We start from the raw sequence: 25,579 nt of genomic DNA, 5'->3' as shown, positions 1-25,579 counted from the left end.
TGGTGAGTGTTGCATGGGCCTAGTCTTTCTGTGGGGTGTCTTCTTGAATTTAAACATAATTGAGGCCATGGATGGGCTGGGATTGTGCTTATTTTATTGTTTTTTGTCGTTTTTGGGGGGCTGCTGGTGTGGCCTTTTGCTTGCCCAGGGGTGGTGGTGGTGCATGGACTGAGTGTGCCTGTGGTGTTGTCTCACTCTCTTTGATGTAAACATCATGGATGGCATTGGATTGTGGTGATTTCTGGCTGTTTTTCTGTTTTTTGGGGGTGTACTGTTGATGTGGTCTGGCCATGTGGGTGGTGGTGGTGGCCATCTTGAGTGCTGGCTGGTACAGGCAACATGTGCTTGGGGTGTAAGGGGGCCATTTTGAGGAGAGGCAGTGTCTGAGGCCTGCACTTATTTTGCCTACTTTTCATCCCTTATGCCCAGGGGTAGTGAGTGTTGCATGGGCCTAGTGTTTCTGAGGGGTGTCTTCTTGAATTTAAACACCATTGAGGCCATGGATGGGCTGGGATTGTGCAGATTTTATTGTTTTTTGTCGTTTTTTTGGGCCTGCTGGTGTGGCCCTTTGCCCAGGGGTGGTGAGTGTTGCATGGGCCTAGTCTTTCTGTGGGGTGTCTTCTTGAATTTAAACACCATTGAGGCCATGGATGGGCTGGGATTGTGCAGATTTTATTGTTTTTTGTCGTTTTTTTGGGCCTGCTGGTGTGGCCCTTTGCCCAGGGGTGGTGAGTGTTGCATGGGCCTAGTCTTTCTGTGGGGTGTCTTCTTGAATTTAAACATAATTGAGGCCATGGATGGGCTGGGATTGTGCTTATTTTATTGTTTTTTGTCGTTTTTGGGGGGCTGCTGGTGTGGCCTTTTGCTTGCCCAGGGGTGGTGGTGGTGCATGGACTGAGTGTGCCTGTGGTGTTGTCTCACTCTCTTTGATGTAAACATCATGGATGGCATTGGATTGTGGTGATTTCTGGCTGTTTTTCTGTTTTTTGGGGGTGTACTGTTGATGTGGTCTGGCCATGTGGGTGGTGGTGGTGGCCATCTTGAGTGCTGGCTGGTACAGGCAACATGTGCTTGGGGTGTAAGGGGGCCATTTTGAGGAGAGGCAGTGTCTGAGGCCTGCACTTATTTTGCCTACTTTTCATCCCTTATGCCCAGGGGTAGTGAGTGTTGCATGGGCCTAGTGTTTCTGAGGGGTGTCTTCTTGAATTTAAACACCATTGAGGCCATGGATGGGCTGGGATTGTGCAGATTTTATTGTTTTTTGTCGTTTTTTTGGGCCTGCTGGTGTGGCCCTTTGCCCAGGGGTGGTGAGTGTTGCATGGGCCTAGTCTTTCTGTGGGGTGTCTTCTTGAATTTAAACACCATTGAGGCCATGGATGGGCTGGGATTGTGCAGATTTTATTGTTTTTTGTCGTTTTTTTGGGCCTGCTGGTGTGGCCCTTTGCCCAGGGGTGGTGAGTGTTGCATGGGCCTAGTCTTTCTGTGGGGTGTCTTCTTGAATTTAAACATAATTGAGGCCATGGATGGGCTGGGATTGTGCTTATTTTATTGTTTTTTGTCGTTTTTGGGGGGCTGCTGGTGTGGCCTTTTGCTTGCCCAGGGGTGGTGGTGGTGCATGGACTGAGTGTGCCTGTGGTGTTGTCTCACTCTCTTTGATGTAAACATCATGGATGGCATTGGATTGTGGTGATTTCTGGCTGTTTTTCTGTTTTTTGGGGGTGTACTGTTGATGTGGACTGGCCATGTGGGTGGTGGTGGTGGCCATCTTGAGTGCTGGCTGGTACAGGCAACATGTGCTTGGGGTGTAAGGGGGCCATTTTGAGGAGAGGCAGTGTCTGAGGCCTGCACTTATTTTGCCTACTTTTCATCCCTTATGCCCAGGGGTAGTGAGTGTTGCATGGGCCTAGTGTTTCTGAGGGGTGTCTTCTTGAATTTAAACACCATTGAGGCCATGGATGGGCTGGGATTGTGCAGATTTTATTGTTTTTTGTCGTTTTTTTGGGCCTGCTGGTGTGGCCCTTTGCCCAGGGGTGGTGAGTGTTGCATGGGCCTAGTCTTTCTGTGGGGTGTCTTCTTGAATTTAAACACCATTGAGGCCATGGATGGGCTGGGATTGTGCAGATTTTATTGTTTTTTGTCGTTTTTTTGGGCCTGCTGGTGTGGCCCTTTGCCCAGGGGTGGTGAGTGTTGCATGGGCCTAGTCTTTCTGTGGGGTGTCTTCTTGAATTTAAACATAATTGAGGCCATGGATGGGCTGGGATTGTGCTTATTTTATTGTTTTTTGTCGTTTTTGGGGGGCTGCTGGTGTGGCCTTTTGCTTGCCCAGGGGTGGTGGTGGTGCATGGACTGAGTGTGCCTGTGGTGTTGTCTCACTCTTTTTGATGTAAACATCATGGATGGCATTGGATTGTGGTGATTTCTGGCAGTTTTTCTGTTTTTTGGGGGTGTACTGTTGATGTGGACTGGCCATGTGGGTGGTGGTGGTGGCCATCTTGAGTGCTGGCTGGTACAGGCAACATGTGCTTGGGGTGTAAGGGGGCCATTTTGAGGAGAGGCAGTGTCTGAGGCCTGCACTTATTTTGCCTACTTTTCATCCCTTATGCCCAGGGGTAGTGAGTGTTGCATGGGCCTAGTGTTTCTGAGGGGTGTCTTCTTGAATTTAAACACCATTGAGGTCATGGATGGACTGGGAATGTGCAGATTTTATTGTTTTTTGTCGTTTTTTTGGGCCTGCTGGTGTGGCCCTTTGCCCAGGGGTGGTGAGTGTTGCATGGGCCTAGTCTTTCTGTGGGGTGTCTTCTTGAATTTAAACACCATTGAGGCCATGGATGGGCTGGGATTGTGCAGATTTTATTGTTTTTTGTCGTTTTTTTGGGCCTGCTGGTGTGGCCCTTTGCCCAGGGGTGGTGAGTGTTGCATGGGCCTAGTCTTTCTGTGGGGTGTCTTCTTGAATTTAAACATAATTGAGGCCATGGATGGGCTGGGATTGTGCTTATTTTATTGTTTTTTGTCGTTTTTGGGGGGCTGCTGGTGTGGCCTTTTGCTTGCCCAGGGGTGGTGGTGGTGCATGGACTGAGTGTGCCTGTGGTGTTGTCTCACTCTCTTTGATGTAAACATCATGGATGGCATTGGATTGTGGTGATTTCTGGCTGTTTTTCTGTTTTTTGGGGGTGTACTGTTGATGTGGACTGGCCATGTGGGTGGTGGTGGTGGCCATCTTGAGTGCTGGCTGGTACAGGCAACATGTGCTTGGGGTGTAAGGGGGCCATTTTGAGGAGAGGCAGTGTCTGAGGCCTGCACTTATTTTGCCTACTTTTCATCCCTTATGCCCAGGGGTAGTGAGTGTTGCATACTTGCATGTCCCTAGTCTTTCTGTGGGGTGTCTTCAATGTAAACATCATGGATGGCATGGGATTGTGCTCATTTTTCTGTGTTTTGTCGATTTTTTGGGGTGTATAACTGAACTGATGTTCCTCTGTCTTCCATTGCTTTTAGGTGCACAAGAAGACTCAATAGAACCACCAGTGCCAGGAAGAAGTCCTGCAGCGGTGTGTGCAGCATAACGTCACGCGACGTCACGTCTGGACACAGAACCCTCTGCAACTCGTGCAACTGCTGCCTGCTGACCTGCTCTGAAGAAGATGGCCCCAAAAAAAGTAACCCGTAGCTCCTCTAGCAAGAAAGGTGCCAGTAAGGAGCAGAAGAAGCAAGTTACCAAGGACACTGGTGTGCCGCCCGCCCCTTTTTTTGTGAGTAAAAAAAAAAGTATGCCTGCAGCAGCTGCAGCGGGATCTGCTGGGGACCAAGCTGGCAGCAGTACCCCCGCTCCATTGGGCTCAGTGCCACCACCACCACCACGCCAACTTAAGTCCAAGCCCTTGAGTGCTGCAGAGGCAGCCAGTATACTTCTTCAATCACCATCGACCAGTGATGTTGGCTCATCGCAAGAAAGCAGCAGCAATGTCCCTCAATCAACACAGGTTGTTGTAGCTCATCTGACGAGTGTTGAACAACCACAGCGGCAACAACAATCACATGTGCAAGTACAAGCCCAAGTACATGTGGAAGGAGAGGCAGCGCAAGGAGATGCGCATGCAGAGGTGCATGGAGGGTCACAACAAGTGCCCACAATAGTTGTTCCTCCCGAAGTAGGGGCACATCAGGAAATCGACAATCAAGGCGAGGTATCATTTGAGGAAGCCACTCCTCCTGATTATCCTTCATTGTCTTCCACAACCCTAGCAAGGAAGAGATCAAGGGTGGTGTCTACATCCTCTTCAAGCACACCTCCTTCTGATGATACGGATCAAACTTGGGAACCAGCACCACAGCCGTCTGAGAGTGAGGCACACCATGATCCAACAAAGGTACTTAAGCGTAAAAGGAAGCTCGTCCAAAGTCTCAGACTTATGGAGTGTGATGAGGCTCAACAAGAAGTGGCGGATACTGCTGCTGATGAAGACTCTGCCAACGACGACCCAGTCATCATAAAGGTCACTGCAGCCCCAGCGGGCATGCAGCAAACAGACATTTTGACCCTAGCCCGAAGAGCTGCTGCGCGTGATGATGATGATGATGATGTTGTCGATGAGGAGGCAGTGGAAACACCACAATCATTGGAGTTAAGTAGTACACCAACTCGTCCCGCTTCCATATTTCTTTCTGGCAAGAAGAGACCTGCGTCAACCTCGACCTTAATTAGTGGCGGTGAAAGTGGAAAACGTACAAAAGTTGGCCAATCCAGATCCTCCACTTCATCTGGCATTAGCTTCATGACCACCACCACCACCAGTATCGCCGCCTCCTCCAGGTCCCACAGACACTTCAAGTCCCCAGTTTGGGACTTCTTTACTGTTTGTCCCAAAAATCCAAGGTTTGCCATTTGTACCCTTTGTAAGCTTGCAGTTAGTCGTGGTAAGCCAGGTAGCAACTATGGTACCGGCGGCCAGAGTGGTCATCTTGATAGAAAGCACGCTGTCCAATGGTTTGCGCACCTAGCTGCGATCAAGAAAGGCCAAAATCAAGGAAACGTTGATGTTTCATCTGATGTTGACGAGCAGGAAGAAGACGTGTCAAACACTTCCCTTACACCCAGTACCCCTCTCAGCAGCACACCCAATGTGAGGCACACTAAGAGTGTTGGAGCGAGTGAGACACCAACGCACAAAAGTTCACCAGCGAGCAAAATTGGGTCAACGAAGTCATTATCAGCCCGTAAATGCTTGGTCCAGGCCAACATTAGAACAATGCTTACTTCAGACGTGCCATATGAACGCAACCACCCACTGACGCGTCTGTATAACACTAAGCTGGCTAAAATGCTAGCTGTGGACCTTCTACCTTTTTCTTTTGTAGAAGCGGTAGGTTTTCTTGAATTAGTTGCAACGCTCTGCCCTAAATGGAAGGTTCCGAGCCGGTTCTATTTTGCCAGAGTTGCGGTTCCAGCACTACATGAAGATGTGCTGCAGGCGATTGGGGCAGCTTTGCAGAAGAGTGCTGTTCACACAATACATCTGACAACAGACATGTGGACCAGTGGCCCAGGCGATGATTACATGTGCATCACTGCACACTGGGTCTCTTTTTCAGGTGTTATAGCAAAGCTAAACGCAGGTGTTGACCCGGACCAAGTTTTCAAAGCTGCTCGGAAACATGCAACACTAGCCATGTTTGCCTTGGAGAAAAGTCACACAGCAGAAAACCTTTTGGAAGAGTTTGACAAAAAGGTGTTGTCAATGCTATCCCCCCTAAAACGCAAGATTGGTTATGTTTCCACGGATAATGGCGCCAATGTAGTTAAGGCCATGTCACAGGGGCACCATGTTAGAGTGCCGTGTTTGGCGCACTGTATCAACCTGGTAGTTCAAAAATTCTTGAGTGATAAAGAGAGTCCAGCGTTCGAGGTAATGGCCACCTGCCGCAAAATGTGCAACCATTTCAGCCATTCTTTTAAGGCCCGGAAGCATCTGCGGAGACTGCTACTTCAACGTGGAATGCCAGTGAAAGCACTCATCCAGGAGGTGGCAACACGTTGGAACTCAACCTTCTACATGCTTGAGCGTCTGCATGAGCAGTATACGGTACTCGATCACTATTTCTTGACAGAGGCTACATCTCAGAAGGAGGACCTGCGGATGAGTAAGGCGCAATGGGCCATAGTTAAAAGCCTGACAGACATGCTTCGTCCTTTTGAGTTCTTCACGCGTGCAGTCAGCCAGGAGGACTGTAATTTGGGAAAAGCTATCCCATTGTTGTGCATACTGGAGCACCAACTGATGGCGGTTTCTTCTGAGTTTGAAAAAGATGGAAAAAAAAAAAACCATTTCATTTTGTCTGAGAAATTATTACATCGCCTACGTGGTGATGAACGTCTTAAAAACATCAACTCAGATCAGCATTACATTTGTGCTACTATTCTGGATCCACGCTACAAAAAGGCGCTGGCAGACAACGCATTCTTTCCTTTCGCTGATGCAGATGTTCAAAAGTACAAACATTGGTTAGCCTGGTCAGCCAAGAGGTTTGAAAAAGAACGGCAGGTTATTGAAGGAGAAGCCAGTACATCAGCATCAGCATCAGCAGGCCATCCGCAGTCACAAGAATCCACTTCTGCACCTGTGGCTGGGGCACAAGTGACCTCTCAGCCGTTAAAGACACCGGCAACTGGATCATCTGCACCACACACAATGACAACACTAACAGTGGCTGGGGAGGAGGATTGGCTAAGTTTGATGGGGTATGGTTCTCTAAAAAATGTCACAGGCACAGCAAAAAGTAAGCAAAGTGGAGGAACAGTTGATGACCTTGAGTCGATGGTGCAGGACTATCTGAATGACTCAACAGTGGTCTTTCTTAATGAGGAGCCATTGCAGTATTGGCATGGCAAAAAACAATTGTGGCCACAGCTCTACAACCTGGCTATAAACTATTTGTCTTGCCCACTCGCAAGTGTGTCTTCTGAACGTGTTTTCAGTGCTGCTGGTGGCATTGTAACTGCCAAACGGAGCCGCCTATCGCCCAAAAATGTGGAGCGGCTGACAATGATCAAGATGAATCAGCACCTCATACCACCAGATTACAAAGTGCGAGAAAGCACGCCACATGAAGACGATGAGGACAGCAACGTAGATGAGGGGATTTTTTCTCTGTTCGGTGCCACTGACCTCATCCAGCCTGAATTCGCAGAGTATGATGACGAAATCTTGTTCTTATTCCCTGACACCGAGCCCTGAAAATGAGACAATCAATCAAGAACTTTCTTTTTCGTCCTTATTCACTTTTATTCCTGTGTGCTTTGTGTCTCTCTTTCTTTGTTTTGCACAGTTAATTTAATTCAAACTTTAATCACCTAATCCCAAAAACAAGACCATCATCAGAACTGTCTTCACTTGTTTGCTTATTGATTTGAAGGTGCCGCAGTCTACATTCCTCAGGTTCACAAGTTCTGAAGAACATGCTCCTCTATCCTCCTCCTCCAGACTGCGATTTCCCTCCAAGCAGAGTGCTGGATTACGCACAATGAAGAAAGACTCAGCACTTGTGGGGGTGTTGTACTTCTTTGCGGGTGAGTTGACGGTTTTGGGCCCATTGCTGTGAAGCTCTAATAATGGACAAAAGTGTTTTGGACCAAATATGAGGTGGAAATTTCTTGCCGTTTTTGCTGACTTGCTTGCCTTTGAGGTGCTCTTTGGCGGGGTTCCGGGGGTTTGTGTGTAATTTTTGGTGTCTGTCGAAGCACTGCTGCGACAGTCTAATCTTGATTGCATTTGCTTTTCAGGAAATCCGTGGTGGAAAACAGGAGTTATGATGATTGATGATGACCTAGCTGCACAGCGCGTTACTTTGGACCGAAGGCCGAGAGATATTGTAAGTATGAGATTTAGCTTTTTCGCTGTTTGGGGGTGTTGTCGGGTGTTTTTTTGCGGGTGGGTTGGCGCCGGCGGGTCTTGCCTGGGGCATTCCTGGGAAGGTCTAATACCGGATACAAGTGTTTTGGACAAAATCCATAAGGAACAGCCTTTTTTTTGCCATTTCTTCAGACATCTTGCTCAATGTAGCGTTTTGGGGGGCTTCCTGCTGTTCGTGGGTGGGTTGCGGCCGGGGTCTCTGTCGAAGCACTGCTGCGACAGTCTAATCTTGATTGCATTTGCTTTTCAGGAAATCCGTGGTGGAAAACAGGAGTTATGATGATTGATGATGACCTAGCTGCACAGCGCGTTACTTTGGACCGAAGGCCGAGAGATATTGTAAGTATGAGATTTAGCTTTTTCGCTGTTTGGGGGTGTTGTCGGGTGTTTTTTTGCGGGTGGGTTGGCGCCGGCGGGTCTTGCCTGGGGCATTCCTGGGAAGGTCTAATACCGGATACAAGTGTTTTGGACAAAATCCATAAGGAACAGCCTTTTTTTTGCCATTTCTTCAGACATCTTGCTCAATGTAGCGTTTTGGGGGGCTTCCTGCTGTTCGTGGGTGGGTTGCGGCCGGGGTCTCTGTCGAAGCACTGCTGCGACAGTCTAATCTTGATTGCATTTGCTTTTCAGGAAATCCGTGGTGGAAAACAGGAGTTATGATGATTGATGATGATGACGACCTAGCTGCACAGCGCCGCGTTTGGACCGAAGGCCGAGAGACATTGTAAGTATGAGATTTAGCTTTTTCGCTGTTTGGTGGTGTTGTGTCGCGTGTTTTTTTGCGGGTGGGTTGGCGGGTCTTGCCTGGGGCATTCCTGGGAAGGTCTAATACCGGCTAGAAGTTTGTTGGACAAAATCCATAAGGAAACACCAGTTTTTGCACTTTTTGTAAGTTAGGGTTCGTTAGGGTTAGCCCTAGCAGCAGGATTGCATGTGTTTAGGGGGGTTCTATTGCAACGCGGTTCTGTTGTTGTAGAGCACTGTTGGAGCGATGCTGGCTATGGATACTTTTGCTTGCAGGCAAGTGGTTTGAATACAATCCACGGTCTGTATTTGGGTCTACTGTTACTTTCAAAGTACGTTTTGTAACCATTTTTCTGCTAGGCATCGTTTTTGGAGATATGATTGGGTTCTTCTACATTTTTGCGACTGGCTTTAGTAAGGGTCTTGGTGGGAGCATTGCTGGGAAGGTCAAATTTTGTTCTAAAACACAGTAGTACACCCACCTTGAGGGGAAAGATCCGCTATAATATTTTGGCCATACTTATTGATCCTTAAAAAGGTGACTCAGACAGAGCACGCAATTTCAAAAATATTGTACTGTCTATTAGGGAAATCAAAGTGTGACTTTTTGAACCACACAGCGTACATACCTTTTATTTATTTATCAGTGGTATTGTAATAGCACTTCCTGTTTTCCGTTCAATAATTACAGGCCGGGTTTCAGTCAACATCCGCCAGGCAGGCAGTGGACAGGGTGTCTCTTCTGTCAGTGGTCACCACCACATTGATGGACGAAGCGTCAGCTGGAATGGAGGAGTGCCGCCAATAAGAGGAATTGTTTGCTGCATGCAACTTACTTACCAATTTCAACAGGACAACTCCAACAACATACGCAATACAGATACAGTATCCATTGTTGTCTTTTATTCTATGAGTGTGACTGCATGTGCTTACCTTTACTTTGTAACCAAAGATTGTGTGTAAACTCTGTATCTTCAATTATTGTTTGTCCATGCTCTGCTTTTTTTTTCTTCTCTCAACAAAACCTACCCAAAAAGAAACCCCCATTCCCATCCATTTTACAAACCCTAACCCTCTTCCCCCGGGCTGTGTTGTTTTGCTTGATGTCTGACTAAAATGACATCAATAATTCCACACACTTGCTGGGGAGGATAAGGTGATAGCAGCAACAGGCTGGTGAAGGAATACGAGGATATCTTCTAGACTTACTCAGCTTCAGTACTATATCTTCTAGTAGTAGTAGCCAATGTCAAATAAATTCAACGCAAGTACTAGTTATACTTGCAATACTTTACCATTTGTTAGGCTACATTATGGCACTGTTCTAGTGTACTGTCACCTGCTATTTTCTCGATCGTACCGTAACCGTTGTAATGCTACAGTAAGGAGTACAAACAAGGTTTCGTTTTCTTTTTTTCCATAGGCATGCAACTGCCACTGTGTCACACCACTAGTAACACCGCAATGAGGAAATGTCACCCGCCCAGGAATGACAACGTTAATCCCCATTTCACCTGGAGCCAGCCCTGGGCCTAGCCCTAATTTCTAACACAAATTACAGGTAAGATAAGCGTTTGGTGGGAGGTAGTATAATGGAGTATTATTTCGGAGTAGACAAGAGATTGACGGTTGTACTACTAAAGTCCTACGACTGTTCAGGAAAACAAAGTTACTGTTACACCCCCGCCCCCCACCCACCAGACTGAAAAGCAGTAAAAAACAGGTATGGTCAGATAAAGTAGTTGAAAAATATATTTATTTATCCCTAACAAAATAATCTCCCTCACCCACCCTAACCCCAACGATTGTCTCTGAAACGTCCCAAAACGATCCCAACTCCCAAATCCCACCCCCCAAAAGTCTATAAAAAAAGGGCAAGGGACACTCCACTACTGGAGGGTGCTGGTGCTGGTGCATGATGCGGCATGGGCATCATACTCCTTGCGGAGGGTGGCAAGCTCGGAGCGGAGGCCCTTAACCAAGGTCTTATACCTCAGGACCTCCTGCTCCAGGTTGGACATGCGGACTCGTAGGCGGTGTTGGCGTTCCTTGCAGCTCCTGTGGGGGGCAGCTGGTATTTCGGGTGCTTGGCGGTGGCGGTCGGCTTTCTTAGCCCGGCTCGGTCCCGCTGGTTTAGTCACGGAGGAGGATGCAGTGGTCACAGTCGAAGATGTTGCCCCGCTCGACTGCGTGTCCTCCTCCTCCTCCAGGGCCACCAGCCGCCGATACTCGGCGACTGTGGCCTCCAGCCTCCGTTGCCGGGCCAATCTAGCCTGCTCCCTCCTTGTTGTTGATTTGGAAGGAGCAACTATATGAAGAAAGAAAGACATAGTCTGTAACCAATGCTCCTTATTAATAACACAAAGTGATTGAGCCGAAAGTTGGGTCACAGAGTACAAGTAGCAAATTGAAAGCACAGTACATAACTATTGAGGACAGTATCTATGTAACCTCCCACTTCTGCATCCTTGCTCTAACAGTAGTGGTAGTTTAATGAACTAATTCTACGACCACTATGGACTTCCATTACAGTCGACTATGACAGTACACCAGTCTTATTCTTCTTCTTCTCTCTTGTTTAGGGAAATGGGTACGTTATCTTATGCAAGCCGGCAGAATGACATGGACACAGCACAGTGAAGTTGCACCCGAGAAAAAAAGTTGCACACCATGATGATGGAGACAGACTTGCGTTACTGTACCGGTCCAGTACATGCAGGTGGTGAAGCTATTACTTTTCTATTACGGGTGGCACTGAGAATACTCTGTTACAAGGGCTACTGCTTAATTAATTTACCTTTCACCCTACAGTGCAAATGAGTACTAGAAAAGGAAACTGAAGAAGCTAACTAATTTGATTATCTATCACTTCACATGGGACGTATTTAATGACAGATGAGATGACTTTAGGTGCTTTGCTTAATATTGAGTGAACACAGTGATACACCCACACATGAATGACGTACTACAAGTAAACTAAAGTTATTAAGAGAGGTACGGAGTGTCCACCGTAATAACCAGATATATGCTGTGAATGCAAACGCAATACAAAGTACTGCTACTATTCATGGTAGTATTGGACACATTTACAATTTCTTTTCCTTGCCTTCCCTGCACTGGGACGGACGTGCGGGTGCGGTGGTACATGCTCTTCAAGGTAACACTTACTTCACCTGGCGACCATCTACTCTCTCTAGATACACATTTGCTATGTAAGAGTCAGAGAATACCATGCTCCAGGCATCCATTCATTCAAAGTATACGCACACATACAGTTTCTGTTTCACCCACCCAGGCTGCTGTCCTTCCACCCATCCTTGCTTCATCATTGACCCAGCCATGCACCATACCATATTCTTTCCTTCCCAGCCACCTCTGGGTCCAAGCAAACACATATCGTTCTTCTTTGCCAGCCATCATACAAGTTCGCGTCCCACTTACTTACACCCTTCTTTCGCTTTTCGTTCATCCCATCCATCACGTTCGTCTAAGAACTTATTGGGATTCTTCTCACCAAAAACTTCACAGCTAAGTCGAAGTACATTTCGAGGAGGCTACTACCTGGTTGATTTGTAATTGTAATACACCCGTGCAGAAAGCACACTATGCAGTCTTCAATCTCAATAAGTAAGGAATATATAGCTTACCTGTTTCCGCCACCACCGTTTGATCCCCCACAGGAACGGCCACCAGCTCTTCTACCGCCGCATCCTCCCCAGAGGCCTCCGAGTCCAAGTCCAACACATCAGCCACCTCCGCGCTGGCCCCGTCACCAGATGTTACACCTACAAAGTACATTTAAGAAAGTTAGAATACACCACTCACTACTATATAATATTTGGTCTAGGAGAAATGTTAAAAAAACAGAATACAATGTAATAATTTGTGACTGTCTACTCCATAGTAAAAATGTCCCATTTTCCAGGGAAGGCTGTTGTCTTGCTGCACTTTTATGCACAACTGATGAATGCTTGCTTTTGATTTTTAACACGCACCACTTTTTCTCCTAACAGACAGAAGCTTGACTCCTGAGTCCTAAGAACACGACCAGGATCAAGTTCAAAGTAGGGGAGAGTTCGGCTCGACCACAAGAAATGTGTCCAATTAATCGTCAGCACTAACCACTTTTCCGTTTACAGTTAAATAGTTTTATGACAAAGTAGATTTCAATAAATGTGTTTACTTTTAATAAAGCTTTTACACTTAAATAGACTCTGTGGTTTTTGTTCCTCTAGACTAGAGTGGATGAGCTAAAGGTTTTGGAATTTTTGCAAGCATGAGTGCCTCTGACACTTCTTGACTGTGCTGTGACTCCGTACTACTCTCTTGTCCTGCGTACGATAATCTAGAGATCATTGGGGATCTATAATCGGTGACTTCGGGAGCTGAATGACTCTGCCACACTATCTAGTCAGTAAGGAGACAGTGCATAGAGGTATTGCTGAATATAATGGGAGTCCAATGGAATTGCCAAATGTCCAATCTTAGTTAGCTACACAGACAGACTAATAAGAATAGTCTAGTAATACCACAGGGAGTCATATTCGAGGCAGGATAAGAATTTATATCCAGTCTACAAGAAGATCAAAGACGATTTAGAAAAAATCGAATGAGGAACGCTAGGAAAAAATAGGTACTGTTTAGTAAAATGTAAACTTACTGGGGCCAGCAAAGGAGCCCTCGCCTGCCCGATCCTGGCCTGCATCCTCAGCACCCTCCTCCTGTGTCCTCTTGCCCTTGGGGGGAGCTGATGTACAACATGAAAGAAAGAAAAACCATAAAACATGGATGAGATTTTTCAACCAAATCAAACATTTCAAAAGAACAATAACAACATATTTTGGAAAAATAGCAAATAGATAGACAACTATTCCACGGGATCTATCTCATGTGGTATACTACGTTATTCGTATTGCCTGATTTGCGGAACGTTGACTTAGAAAGTTCCTATGTAACTCAATAAACAGACTACTAAAGAGGTTTGCCTAGGCCTGGCACTGCAGGCAGTAGTGCGCAACACGTGACAGACAAAGTCCATCCTGCTTGCAGATCAGTGAATACTCAAACTATCAATCCACCCGCCACCACCGCCACTATTTCTTCTGATAGCCATGTGACTGTCTAAAGGAAGGACACTGGACTTCAGTCTGTTGGGGCTGATTTATAAGTCCCTTGCGGAAGTTGCGGCTGATTTTCCTCCATTGTTGCGTGCCTTTTCTGACGCAGCGGCAGAACAAAAGACTCGCCATGATGTTGGTGCGGCGTATATATTAAAAAAAAAAACACATATGGGCATATGGGCGATGCATCACGTTGTAAAGACCTGCGCCGTCAGGGGGCGTTCCGGCGCAAGGGAGGGCGTACCTGCGCAGGAACGAATCCTAAAAGTGGCTGAGGGAAATCTACAAGATGTCAATCAGTCATTTTTATGACAATGATGCATGACTCAAACCCTGCGCGCTTGAAGCCGACGTACGGCTTGATGCAGCATTGGGGAGATAGGGTACCCCAGAGCATTGCTGGAGCTGCGCCATCGTTGGCACGCAACTCCAGCAATGCGCTGCCTTTACGGCACAGATGCGTAAGGCTTCTGTGACGTTTTGGGCCAATGGGTGGTGGTGGCATGGCACACAATTACTGCCGCATCCCTGCTACTTTGCAGGGATGCGCCGGTAATTGAAAATATGACCCTTACTGTCTAGCATTACGCAGTTCTTTTCTTTACAGTACACTGATACATAATTTCTCAGGCCAATGAAATGCTTCTGAACACAACATACAAAACAAAGAAGCATAGTAGCAAGCAAGGCTACTGAGAAGGAGAGCAGTGCACCTGAAAATGAAATGCATAGAAGATTTTGAAATATAATTTACCTCAATGTAATCGGCAGCATTATTGCTCTTGGTAAAGAACAAAGATTTGCAAATAACAGAGCAGGATAAAACAGAGTAGTAAATGGACTACTACTACTACTCACCAAGCCCGGGGACCTCTACGCCGAGCGCGTCCAGCAAGTCCCGCTCCCGGTCCATGACATCGGTCCAGCGGTGGGTGGCCTGGTTATATGTGCGCCGGACCCCAGAGATCTTGTACATGGCCCGGCACACCTTCTCCCACCGCTGGCGGCGCTCCCGGATGCCATAGCCGGTCGCGATCTTGCCGCCTCCCAGGATCGTCTTGGGGAGGCGGCGCTGGACATGGAAGATCAGTGCCGCCACTTCCTCCGCGCTGAAGATCTCCCTCGGGACCACTTGCTCCCCCCTTAAACGCCCGCACGGGAGCCGGGCACGGGGTGCGGGACCCTTCCCCTTCTCAGGGTGCTTCCCGGCTCCCTTTACCATGGTCTGGGCAGAAATAAACTTAAATGATAAAGAAGAAATAGAATAGTGAAGAAGAAAAGAAAAGAGTTTAAAAAAGTAGTTTAAAAGTAACTAAAAGCTGCAGAAAACACAAAAATATAGAGCTAGAAAAATAGAGGGTTAGATAATAAGTAAAATTAGATCAAAAAAACTTCAAACAAGCAAAGGATGGCAGAGATTGAGAGAGGATAGAGAAAGCATGCCCAGAACCATAGCAATGAATGAGAAACAAGATGGCCGCGCCCGTTCACGACCGCGTGGGTAAGTTCGCGCGAGATTTTCCTTGCGAGTACGCGCGAACTTGTACTCGCGAGCAGCACACTTTGCGAGATTACACATAGCGGGCGGAAACGGAATTACGTCACGCCAACAAGATGGCCGCGCCCGTGTACGACCGATAGGGTAACTTGGCAAACGAATAGCTAGAAGCGCCTCGCGAACACGCGCAAGATCACGCGAATATACACGTCGCAACAAAAACAATTTTGTATTTGTACGTATTCGCGGCTTCCGAAATCGATCTCGCACGGATTCGCGCCCCAAATAACGCGCGAAATTGCAAAAAAAAACGATTTTAGCTAAAATGAAAGCAATGAGCAGGTGCAAAAGTTCAAACTTAACATTAGTAACATTCAAGGTAGTGCTTCCTGATGGGCCCCTCCAGAGTTTGCAACAATTCTATGACCCTGCTATGACCCAAACAGCAGGCTCATAGAATAGCACCATAAAGGTCCTGTAAAAAAAAAATTTCACTGCAACAAAAAGCAAATTACAGATAAGGAAGGAAGCAGGTGCCAGCCAGACTGGAACTTTCAAAATTACTGACACATTAATGAAACACAAATTAATTGATGGCAGTTGAAGAAGGGCAGGTGTGCTAGCTTTTTTCAACCACCATAATCTACAGTAATAAATAAACCTAATAGGTGCCTGTGAGGATGTACTAGAGGGTGGCATGGGTGTCCCAGAGGGTGGCAGTGGTGAAACAGAGGGTGCTGTGAACCTGTGATGATAAACCAGACGTAGAAACAACATAGTCGCGGCCGTTGCAAGCCGAAAAGTAAGTTCGCAATTGCGAACTTGTCCCAAAATCGGCGCGAACACGCGCCAACACAAAAACGGAAAAATCCGCAAATCCGCTAGAGTTCGCGGATCTTCGCGGATTGCGAATCCGTAAATACGCAAGTTCGCGGATTGCCAATCCGCAAAATCCGCCCATGCTTCATCAAAAAATAGATTTTTTCAACTGCTGATAAAATGATTCAAAATGTGAAATGGACTGTGCCTCATGTTGAATAACTACTTTTTAAACCCTCACTGTGACCAAAATTGCCATTTTTTCAGTCTTTTCCTTCTACTAAGAAGCTTCTATTTCGACCAATTTCTGGTAGAAAAATGACCCTAAACACACCTATTTTAGATCCAAAAGTGATAATTCACATTTAATAGTCATTTACAGTCAAAAGAGAAAACATTAAAAAATGACCATTTCTGACCATCTGGAGAAAGATCGACAGGTCCGGGGTCATCGTTTTTCATCCCAAAAGTTTTTTTTTCAACTGTAGAAAAAATTATTCAAAATGTCAATTGGATTGTGCCTCAAGTTGAATAACCACTTTGTAAAGCCCCACAGTGAAAAAATTGCCATTTTTACAGACTTTTCCTCCTACTCAGAAGCTTTTATTTCGACTAATTTCTGGCAGCAAAACGACTCTAAACACACTTAATATAGTTCCAAAAGTGATATTTCACATTTAATAGTCATTTATAGTCAAAAGAGAAAACATTAAAAAATTATCATTATTGACCATCTGGAGAAAGTTCGACAGGTCGGGGTCATCGTTTTTCATAAAAAAAATTTATTTTTTCAATTGTTGAAAAAGTGATTCAAAATGTCAAATAGATTGTGCCTCATGTTGAATAACTATTTTTTAAAGCCTCACAGTGACCAAAATTGCCATTTTTACAGACTTTTCCTCCTACTCAGGAGCTTCTATTTCGAGCAATTTCAGGCAGAAAATGACTCTAAACACACTTTTTTTAGTTCGAAAAGTGATAATAGTCATTTACAGTCAAAAGAGAAAACATTAAATAATGACCATTTCTGACCATCTGGAGAAAGTTCAACAGGTCGGGGTCATCGTTTATCATCAACAAATGGATTTTATCAACTGTAGAAAAAATTATTCAAAATGTCATAAGGATTGTGCCTCATGTTGAGTAACTACTTTTTAAAGCCTCACAGTGACCAACATTGCCATTTTTACAGACTTTTCCTCCTACTCAGTACCTTCTATTTCCACCAATTTCTGGTACAAAAAATGACTCTAAACACACTCATTTTTGCTACAAACATGATAATTCACAGCTAATGGTCATTTACAGTCAAAAGAGAAAACATTAAAAAGACAATTTCTAACCATCTGGAGAAAGTTCGCAAGTTCGTTTTTCATCAAAAAATTGATTTTTTCAACTGCTGAAAAAATGATTCAAAATGTCAAAATGGTTGTGCCTCATGTTGAATAACTACTTTTTAAACCCTCACAGTGACCAAAATTGCCATTTTTACAGTCTTTTCCTTCTACTCAGAAGCTTCTATTTCGACCAATTTCTGGCAGAAAAATGACTCTAAACAGACTTATTTTAGTTCCAAAAGTGATAATCCACATTTAATAGTCATTTACAGTCAAAAGAGAAAACATTAAATAATGACCATTTCTGACCATCTGGAGAAAGTTCAACAGGTCAGGGTCATCGTTTATCATAAACAAATGGATTTTATCAACTGCTGATAAAATGATTCAAAATGTGAAATGGAATGAGCCTCATGTTGAATAACTACTTTTTAAACCCTCACTGTGACCAAAATTGCCATTTTTTCAGTCTTTTCCTTCTACTAAGAAGCTTCTATTTCGACCAATTTCTGGCAGAACAATGACCCTAAAAACACCTATTTTAGGTCCAAAATTGATAATTCACATTTAATAGTCATTTACAGTCAAAAGAGAAAACATTAAAAAATTGACCATTTCTGACCATCTGGAGAAAGATCGACAGTTCCGGGGTCATCGTTTTTCATCCCAAAAGTTTTTTTTTCAACTGTAGAAAAAAGTATTCAAAATGTCAATTGGATTCTGCCTCAAGTTGAATAACCACTTTGTAAAGCCCCACAGTGAAAAAATTGCCATTTTTACAGACTTTTCCTCCTTCTCAGAAGCATCTATTTCGACTAATTTCTGGCAGCAAAATGACTCTAAACACACTTAATAAAGTTCCAAAAGTGATATTTCACATTTAATAGTCATTTATAGTCAAAAGAGAAAACATTAAAGAATTATCATTATTGACCATCTGGAGAAAGTTCGACAGGTCGGGGTCATCGTTTTTCATAAAAAAAAATAGTTTTTTTCAATTGTTGAAAAAGTGATTCAAAATGTCAAATAGATTGTGCCTCATGTTGAATAACTATTTTTTAAAGCCTCACAGTGACCAAAATTGCCATTTTTACAGACTTTTCCTCCTACTCAGGAGCTTCTATTTCGACCAATTTCAGGCAGAAAATGACTCTAAACACACTTTTTTTATTTCGAAAAGTGATAATGGTCATTTACAGTCAAAAGAGAAAACATTAAATAATGACCTTTTCTGACCATCTGGAGAAAGTACAACAGGTCGGGGTCATCGTTTATCATCAACAAATGGATTTTATCAACTGTTGAAAAAGTGATTCAAAATGTCAAATGGATTTTGCCTCATGTTGAATAACTACTTTTTAACCCCTTCAGCGCTGATGACAAAGCCAGCTCGTCATGGGCGTTACCTGCGCTACGCGGATGACGAGCTGGCTTTGTCACAAAACGCGCAATTTTCAAATTTCAGCGCACAGCGGGAAAACCCGCTAGCGCGGTAGAGGTTAAAGCCTCACAGTGACCAAAATTGCCATTTTTAAAGACTTTTCCTTCTACTCTGAAGCTTCTATTTCGACCAATTTCTGGCAGAAAAATGACTCTAAACACACTTATTTTAGTTCCAAAAGCGATAATTCACATTTTATACTCATTTACAGTCAAAAGAGAAAACATTAAAAAATGACCATTTCTGACAATCTGGAGAAAGTTCGACAGGTCCGGGGTCATCGTTTTTCATAAAAAAATTGATTTTTTTCAACTGTAGAAAAAATTATTCAAAATGTCATAAGGATTGTGCCTCATGTTGAGTAACTACTTTTTAAAGCCTCACAGTGACCAACATTGCCATTTTTACAGACTTTTCCTCCTACTCAGAACCTTCTATTTCCACCAATTTCTGGTACAAAAAATGACTCTAAACACACTCATTTTAGCTACAAACATGATAATTCACAGCTAATGGTCATTTACAGTCAAAAGAGAAAATATTAAAAAGACAATTTCTAACCATCTGGAGAAAGTTCGACAAGTTCGTTTTTCATAAAAAAAATTATTTTTTCATCTGCTGAAAAAATGATTCAAAATGTCAAATGGTTGTGCCTCATGTTGAATAACTACTTTTTAAACCCTCACAGTGACCAAAATTGCCATTTTTACAGTCTTTTCCTTCTACTCAGAAGCTTCTATTTCAACCAATTTCTGGCAGAAAAATGACTCTAAACAGACTTATTTTAGTTCCAAAAGTGATAATTCACATTTAATAGTCATTTACAGTCAAAAGAGAAAACACTAAATAATGACCATTTCTGACCATCTGGAGAAAGTTCAACAGGTCGGGGTCATCGTTTATCATCAACAAATTGATTTTATCAACTGTTGAAAAAGTGATTCAAGAGGCAAGATGGCGGCGGCACACTAGACCGCTGTGAGACACTCTCCCGTGCTGAGCCTAAAATCAATGGGCTAGGAGGGTTTGTACCTTGGACGCTCACTGCAGGCCCGCTTGAGGATGCCACACGCAGATAAAGTGACATTGGAAGGGGCTAACCATGTTGGGACGGCGGTGGCATAAAGCAGGGGTAAAACATGAAGAATAACGAATGAAGAATAGAGAAATGGATGGCGCCTACCTTGATGTAATAAGAGACCCGTCATCCTCATCCTCATCCTCACTGGGGCAGTCACGGCCGCTACTCCACTGCATCGCGTCAGCCCTTGGCCTTACGGTGTTAAGGCTTTTCATTCAACTTCGCACCAGCAGAGAATTCCAAGACAAGCCAAGTGCTCTTGTTACTGATTTTACCGTGCACAGCAGGCAGATGGCTCCGAAGAATGCAGCAGCGGTGGCGGCCGCTTCTAAAACCCGGGCTGCCAAACAAGCGCTTCGTGATCAGAAGCTGGCGGCAAGGCGCGCCGGCTCCCTCACAGATGAAACTGCTGGCTCCGATGGGGGGCAGGCTCTGTCCCAGCTAAGGCATCAGAAAGTGGCAAAAATCACCAGCGTCCCGGGCCCGGGCCCCTCTGTTGTCGACCTACTTCGGAAGACGCCAGCCGGAGCCGCGTCATCCCCCTCTCCCCTTCACGCAACAAGCGGACCGCTGATTGCAGCGCTGTCCGTGATCCCGGTGGCGCCTTCCAATGCGGATTCGCTGGGGGTAGCAGTGACCCGCTCCAAGCCTCTTGAGGGAGTTTCAGCGAGTATCCCGGCCACAGTCTCAATCACAGCCGTAGCTGACACGGCACCGCCACCACCGCAAGGCTTGGCAGTCTCTGTGGAAAGCCCAGGAGTTTTTGCTGAAAAGACTGATGAGACGGTAGGGGGAAAAACCCTAAAGGTGCCTGTAACACTGAATCCCCAAGCGCAAGCAGCATCAGCGGCCTTAGCATGGGTGGATGTACCGCCTCAGGAGCCAGGTCTGTTAATAGCTGTGCCTACAACGTTTATTTTTAATGAATCACCAAAAGTTCAATCACAATTACAAGATGATGTTGCACTTACAAATGGCACAGGCAGTACAGCTAATATGCCCAAACAGCCACGGGCCGAAACTCTGCTTGCTCCATCTAATATGGCTAATGAGGGGGGCAATTTAACATCACTCCCTCCTGTACACACTATGACTCAGGCACAAGGCACTTTGGCTGTAGACATACTATTGGGCAATGGAAACGAAAATGAAGAGGGATCAGCAGTGTCTATGCCGGACCCTGTAAGTGGAGCTGGGATCACTTCTGACACAGACCTAGAACCAACAGAATTCTATACTATCTCCGAAGGCCGCGGGGACCTAGGGAGGCATCAAGATTTGGATTCCGATCTATATTCCCTATCCGATTTGCACTCAGGCTCCAGCACCAGCACACAAGATAGCGATGCGGATGAGCTATTGGACAAAACCACAATGGGGAAGCACACAGTGATTAAAAAAAAAAGAAACCATCACGCCGCAGCAGGACGTATTCAGGATTATGTTCCTGCGACAACCCTTAGCTCTCAGGGGCCCTCCCCCTCGAAGGAGCAAAATGCTACCTTAACATCGGTAATGGACACGGTGTTGCAGGCGATTGCCTCCCATAGGGAGCAAACCTCCAAAGATGGCCGGAAGGCTCAGCAAGCCCTACAAAAGGTACAAGGCGTGGTACGAAAGCTCTCCAAATCTGTAGCGGCCTCCAACGCAAGAATGGCAGATATGGAAGACCGGATAGTGGTCAATGAGGCTGAGGTAACTGTGGTGAAAGAACAGGTCGATGCCCATGACGCAGAACTGACTGATGTAAGGTGGAAACTCGAGGAGATGGAAAATCGCATGCGCCGCAACAACCTCCGAATACTGGGGTTCCGGAGAAAAGCGAAGGAGACAACATACGCGGTTATGTGATTCAGCTCTTCAAAGATACATTTCCCGAACTATCTTCTTGGAATTGGGAGCTAGAAGTCCAGCGTGTCCACAGAACCCCGCTTACACTACTGGATAATAACTCACAAAGCAAATACCCCAGGGCGATACTGGTCTATTTCGGCAATTTTCTTCTGCGCCAAACTATCGCCGAGAAGGCGAGGCCCGATGCACATCGGTCTCGAGGTGACATTTCGTACTTTGCTAGGCCGGATTTTTGTCACACAACTGTGGAGCGGAGATGGCGGCTTCGTCAGCTAATTAAACCCTTTATGGACAAAAATGCCAAGGTTTACTTGAATAACCCTGCTACGCTAAAATTTTTATATAAGGGTCAGGTTAAATTCTTCACCTCTGAAATTAAAGCGAAGACCTTCTTAGACAGCCTGACCTAAATATGGGAATATGAGATAATGATACCTTTCAGTAAGAACACTAAGGTCAGTGATTAGTGATCAGTGATTACTATGTTTTCTACTTAATCCCCGGCTGGTGGGTTATGACTTATGACATAGAAGGTATAAGCATACTTAATGGGACTATCTAGTTCTAGTTTTTGGCACCTATCCTTATTGCCATGCTAATCACCTAGAGCAGGAATACGATGCCTTTATCGCTGCTCTAATGATCTATTGTTCACCACTTATGGGCTTCTCATTTCACCTCAGTGGGCATCATAAGGTCCTAAATTGGTTATCCTTTACCAGATTTAATTTCTTTTTGTATCTCTCCACCAGCCCACACATGCGCTATTAGATAAACACGGAATTAGTAATATGGCACAGCGCGGGGGGTGTTTCTCCATCACTACAGACTCTAGCTAGAGTCTATATGCCTCAAAGGGTGGTATTTGGGGGGTGGGGGTTGGGAAGGGGGGTGGTGGTAAAGGGGGTGAAGGGGGGGGGAAATGCAAAAAAATTGGCAAACTCGGACGCAAGCTGAGATGTACACAAAAAATATGGTTTGATGTGAACCAGCATAACCAAAGTAAAAAGCAAAATTGTACTACGCAGTTTGAGAACATTAGTGGCGCATGGTTCCTATATGCTAAATCTGGGCTAGACTTTCATGTCAGTAAATGGGGAGAATAAGTTTATGCACCTGGAATGTGGCAGGCCTTAATCATAAAAATAAAAGGGCCCAGCTATTTCAATGACACGTCAGAACCCAGTCGACATAATATGCCTGCAAGAGACACATATAGCATACGCAGACCGAGATTTACTAAAAATACCTGGTTATAGCCTCATGGCTACTACATCCCAGACATCCAAAACCAGAGGGGTAGCCATCCTAGCTAAACCTATAATAGGTACTCCAATTCGTAAATTGGCCGACAAATATGGTAGATGGGTCATAGTTCAGCTGCAGTTAGGTATTACTATTTGTGTAATTTATGGCTCCAATTTAGATGACCCAGATATTTTTCGGGAACTTGAAATTGAACTGGCTTCTTGGGTTGGTCCTCTGATTTTTTGCGGGGACTTTAATATTGATATGGGGCTGCCCGCAGAGAACCACCCGTCTGTAAAGTATAAAGGGCGTAAACCGAAGGTATACAGTGCACTAAGGCGGTTGATGAAAAGCCTTAATCTAGTGGATATCTGGGGGCTGCTTCGGGGGCCAAACACAGATGGTTTTACCTACTTCTCTTTCCCCCATAATAAATATGTTAGAATCGATTATATTATGTCATCTATTGAGGAGGCGGATATTATAGAAATAACTAAATCCCCGAAAACAATATCAGATCATAATGCGCTGACCATCATTTTCGATACTGTTAGTATGGTTAAGCCACAGACTCAATGGACCTTTGACAGGAGATTATTGGCCAATCAGGAATATATAACCTATATTAAATCATGGGCCCAATCCTTTTTTGACTGTAACCAGTTTAGTGCGCCCCGTATAATAGTATGGGACTGTTTTAAAGCAGCATTTGGGGGTGAAACTATTTCATTTGTAGCAAATAAACGAAAGAATGAAAAGCAAACTAACACACAACGTATGCAAGAACTCTCTAGTCTCGAGACTTATCACGCCTCCCAAATAAATCAGGTTCAAAGAGGTCAAGTAGATTCTACCTCAGATCCTGGAAAAACTTTAAACAAAATAATGATACTTAAAAATGAGATCAATAGTATGCTCATTCAAAAAGCTGCCGAAACGTATCAGGCCAATAAGACTAGACTGTATGAAGCAGGAGAAAACGTGGGAAAGCAGCTAGCATTACGTACCCGACAAAAGCAATCATCGGGCAGTATTAAAAAGATAGAATTCGAGGGTAATGAGCATACAACTCCTAAAGAGATTGTTGAAGTATTCCAGAAATATTACCAAAATCTTTACGACAGCGATATCACACACTCTAATAGCGATATAACAACATTCTTAAATAATTGGCTCCCAGGCCAGGCTATACACAAAACTATTGACGATGAGACCAAGGCTAATCTGGATAGAGAAATTACGCTTATTGAAGTCGAGATTGCGTTAGCTGAGCTGGCCAACGGTAAAGCGGCGGGACCGGACAAAATTCCATTGGATCTCTATAAAATCCTTGGTGATCAAATAACCCCCTTTTTGCTTGATCTCTTCCTTGGAGTGCAATACCACACAATCCCTCCAGAGTCATGGAAGCAAACAAATATAATAATTTTTCATAAAAAGGGCAAACCACCTCACCTACCTTCTTCATATAGGCCCATATCCTTGATCAACTCCGACTCAAAGCTATATGCTAAGATATTCGCAAACCGGCTGAGTGGGGTCATCGAGCATCTTGTGTCCCCCTGGCAACACGGCTTTATCCCTGGCAAGGATACCACAGACCATACTCGGAGAGCCATAACCCTGTTTGACATCATGGGCGCCCAGGGGTGTGGGGAGATGTCGATGATCCTCCTCGATGCCGAGAAGGCATTTGATCGAGTATCATGGCAGTTTCTTTGGAACATTCTGAAAAGTAAAAACTTTGGTAATAACTTTATTAAAGCCATTAAAGCCATTTACTTCAACCCCACAGCCAAAATCACCATAGGCAGCAATGAGTCGGAGTTTATCAAGGTACAAAGAGGCACAAGGCAGGGGTGCCCATGCTCCCCCGCTTTATTTGCCCTCTATATTGATCCCCTTATTCAGAAGCTATTAATTTCACCCGCAATCCAACCAGTTATTACCGGGTCTTTCTCCACGAAAGTCATGGCATATGCGGACGATGTCGCTGTTATAACTACCAATCCCTCTGAAGCAATTTTTGAAATTGAGACAATCACTCAGGCATTTGGGTTATATTCAGGGTACTCTTTGAATAGGGACAAAACGATGGTACTAGCCACTAACAACACTCATTATGAAAGTGTACTTAGGGTAAAACAGGCTACATATCTAGGAGTATGCCTCTCTACGGAGGTAAGCAAGATTAGCAATCTAAATTACTCCCCCCTTATTGATAAAATTAAAGGAGATCTTAGAAGGGTAGATAACCTGCATCTGTCGATAATCGGCAGGGCCAATTATGTTAAAATGAATATATTTCCACGGGTCTTATATTTTTTTAGAGCAATCCCCGTACTGCCTGGAGAACACTTTATCAAGACTATTGATTCTCTTATTTCAAAGTTTATTTGGAGTTATGGAAAAATAAGACGGGCCCTCCCTCTGCTGGCGCTACCTCAAGATAGAGGTGGCTTAGCTTTACCGAATTTAAGATTATATTTTTGGGCAACACTAGTACAATATATGGACCCACTCTTGACTG

The sequence above is a fragment of the Lissotriton helveticus genome, chromosome 9, assembly GCF_964261635.1.
Source record: "Lissotriton helveticus chromosome 9, aLisHel1.1, whole genome shotgun sequence".
NCBI lineage: Eukaryota > Metazoa > Chordata > Amphibia > Caudata > Salamandridae > Lissotriton > Lissotriton helveticus.
Note: the sequence above shows the minus strand (reverse complement) of the source record.